Source organism: Lithobates pipiens, unplaced genomic scaffold (genome assembly GCF_037356315.1).
Source record: "Lithobates pipiens isolate NorthernLeopardFrog02 unplaced genomic scaffold, aLitPip1_a1.2 Scaffold_85, whole genome shotgun sequence".
Taxonomy (NCBI): Eukaryota; Metazoa; Chordata; class Amphibia; order Anura; family Ranidae; genus Lithobates; species Lithobates pipiens.
The window spans coordinates 546,738-550,721 of NW_027507909.1; positions in this window are offsets into that span (position 1 = coordinate 546,738).

Consider the following 3,984-nt stretch of genomic DNA (forward strand, 5'->3'; position numbering starts at 1 on the left):
ACAAATAAATTCTATATTCTCATACTTTTGTGTGTGTGTTTTTTTTTTTTTTTTTAAGATATGGTTATAGGTCAGATTATATCTAAGGTCTGAATCTCACACTCATGTTACTATAAGAATATATACATTTATTATTTCTATATCACACGAGAAAGCAAACAAAAATCTCTCGAGAGTGGAGATATATATATATTTTTTTGGTGTAAATTCATTAGTCTTTGTGCACCTGGTCACACTATTTGTCGCAGAAGTGTGTGGCAACAACTGATGAATAATTAATAGACATGGGCGCCGTTCCGTTACGGTTCGTATTTCGTGTCCGAAATTCCGTTTCGTACGAAATACCAATTGTCGTTAGGTTCGTTAACTTGTACGAACGTTCGTTACGGTGAATTTAAAGGCAAAATATATACCTCAATATGACAGTCGATGCTGATGGAAGTTTGGTTTTTATACAAAATACGATATTCCATTGAAGAATTTACTATCCGAAATCATTAGATGAGAAAGAGAGAAGCGGATTGTCTGCCATGCACCGCTGGTCCAGTTTTTCGCCTGCTCCTCCTGGGGATGCTTATGAGGGGCTCCCATCATCCCTGTGCTATGTTGACTTCCTCCTGGACCTGTACCTCTGCCGTGCATATTATGAGGGGTTCCCACCATCCCTGTGCTGTGCTGACTTCCTCCTGGGGCTGCTTATTATGAGGGGCTCCCACCATCCCTGTGCTGTGCTGACTTCCTCCTGGGGCTGCTTATTATGAGGGGCTCCCACCATCCCTGTGCTGACTTCCTCCTGGGGCTGTACCTCTGCTGTGCTCATTATGAGGGGTTTCCACCATTCCTGTGCTGTACTGACATACTGAGCACAGCAGGGGTACAGCCCCAGGAGGAAGTCAGCATAGCACAGGGATGGTGGGAGCCCCTCATAATGAAGAAAAAATAATAATGTAGAAGAATACCTATAAGCCTAAACTGAGCGAAAAAAAACATTTTTTTCTATATATATTTTGAGGGATATTTATCATAACAAAAAAAAAATGAATTTTTAAAAAAAATTGTCGCTCTATTTTTGTTTGACGCAAAAAAAACGCATGGCTGATCAAATACCACCAAAAAGCTCTATTTGTGGGATAAAAAAGGATGTCAATTTTGTTTGGGAGCCACGTCGCACGACCGTGCAATTGTCAGTTAAAGCGACGCAGTGCCGAATCGCAAAAAGTCATCTGGTCTTTGACCAGCAAAATGGTCTGGGGCTGAAGTGAGATATATATAGATAGATAATTTTTTTTTTTTTTTTTTTTTTACACATAAACTCAATGACCTAATCGAGGGGTGCCCAACTGCTGGCCCTCTGATGTGGCCCGCCATGTCTTGCTCTGAGATGGCGGGTCAGCATGCCCAGATTGCGGGTTCCCGACCCGCCATCTCCGAGCATCAGCGTAAAGAACGGAGCTGTTGCTAGAGGAAGCAGAGCCGATGCTTCCTGTATAGCGCCAGCTCCTTCACAGGCGGAGTGATACCAAATGTACTCCCGCCTGTGACAGGAAGCATCCGCTCTGCTCTCTACAGCAGCCGCATGCTTCTGTTTTCTGCCACACTAATGCATGGGAACCCCGCGATTTGGACGCCAGTACCAGAGCCAACCAGCAGTAACTGCCACCAGTAAGACCCCTTTCACACCACACCGCCCTTTGCGTCGGCGGTAAAACACCGCTATTTTTAGCGCCGTTTTACCGCCAGATTTCGGCCGCTAGCGGGGCGCTTTTACCCCCGCTAGCGGCCGCGAAAGGGTAAAACAGTCAGCAATACGTCGCAATAGACAAACACACCGCTCCAAAGAAGCTGCTGGCAGGACTTTTTTCTGACGTCCTGCCAGCGCAACGCTGTAGTTTGAAAGCCCTCGGGGCTTTCACACTACACACAATGATGCAGCTTCTTTAGGGCGGATTGCAGGCGCTATTTCTAACGCTATAGTGCCTGCAAAACGCCCTGGTGTGAAAGGGGTGTTACAGCCAGCAGTACAAGTACCAGTCAGTATTATCCGTCGGCAGTACAAGTAAATTAATTTTGTTGCTGAGATTATTATTATTTTTATTTTATTTTAAATTGAAAAGCTGTACAGAAAAAAGTAGCCGCTGGACACACACACATGATGCATATATAACGAGATATATCGATAGATATATATATATATATATATATATATATATATATATAGATATATATATATATATATACATACATACACGCATAACAAGATACATATATAACAAGCTATATATCTCTTGTTCTCTAGATATATCTGCACAGAAGCAAATGATTTCATTTACAATTAGTATATTTATAAGCCTCCTTTCTTTGGTTCCTTGTTTTTTGTTGTTGTTATAAATGCAGTATATTTCCTGGTTTCTGGGGGGAGGAGGGGAGGAGAGGTTTGCATAGCTAAGGGGCGGCAACTTCCTCTGGCACTGCCGTTGCTATGGAAACCTGACCTGAAACCTATTTCACTGCTTGTGTAGCACTGAGCATGTGCGAGATTTGCAAGGCTGAGATCCAGGAAGAAATACAGTCTGGCTTCAGATGCCCAAACCTAAGATGGCCACGGTCTGCTGCAAGTTTATAAAGTTACAAAATGCTGTAATAACCTAACAAAAACGGACCTTTGTTTACAGACTAACTTTACTAGAATGCATTAAGCTTGTGTATGATAGAATATTTTTATTTAAAAAGTCAAATTTTGGCCGGAACACCACTTTAAGTCGATCTACGGACATTGCAAGGAATCTCCAGTGTTCACACCATGCACACCAGAGTGCTCTTCACCCCACCTTATGGGTATCTGCTCACCTTAATTGTTGGACCCCGACAGATAAAAGGAGGCCAACTGCACTTTATTTATATGTCTGCAAACGTAACTCCTCTCCAGTCTTCCACTTTCCTCACAGACTGTCTCCCAATGGGAAGATAAAATGTGAGAGAAGAAGAAACTATTTTTATTGAAAAATGGTAAAAAACACACTTACATTTCAACAGATAAAACAAGGCATGTCACATCCATATTCCAATATGTCCTACCCCAAAACCCAGGGCAAAATAAATATGCATACATATAACCCCTTAAAAAATCAATATATCAAAAGATCCATATAGGGACAGGAACAGGGTTTGGTACGATGCCCCTGAGTGGATGAGAGGGAGGAAGAGGAGGAGCTAGCAGAGGAAAAGAGAAGGCATGTCCCTCCCCAGCATCAGTGTTAGTTGGAGAAGAGAGCTTGCAGGCAGCATGTCAGGGGTAGAAGACCTCATGGAGCAGCTGCGTGACACAGCTGCGACCAAAGGTGAGCGATGGCTGTGAAACCAGGTGTCACTGGTCCTGGGCGAGGGAGCAACAGACACCAGCACCACTGTGAGTCTGTGTGAGCTCAGCGGTCATGGGCACCAGAACGCTTCTCCCCAGATTTCTCCCCCCGTGGCCCAGCGTCATACAGGGAGTCCCTTAAGGGCCACTTCAGAGCCCCCCGCAAAGTGCATGACTGGGCTGGAGGTGGGAGGCTCTGGGAGGAATCCCCAACAGAGACGGGGCTCTGGAGCGCCCCGGGCCAATGCCAGGTCCGCTCCAAGTTACGGAAATCGTGGGCTCTGGCCCATTGGGGCTTCAGCCGGTGGCTCCCAGAAACATGGAGGATCGAGTGGGATGACAGGATCAGAAGATGCCCAAGTACAGTGAAGATTTGGAGGTGGCAGAGGTGCAGGAAAGGCAACTAAGAAATCTGTGTGGTGGGGCCAGCCACAGCTCAGATCCTCTGCATCCAGGGATGTTTCCCCTGGAGGGCTGTCGGTGAGAGAGGAAGATACGGTAGTAGATCGATCAGAGGGGGAGCTCTCCCTATCGGAGGAAGACAAGCCATGCCGAACCCCGGCAGCAATGGAAGCGGGACCTTCGGCTGGTGGGACCTTTCCTAGGCATCCCGGTAAGTCCACTTT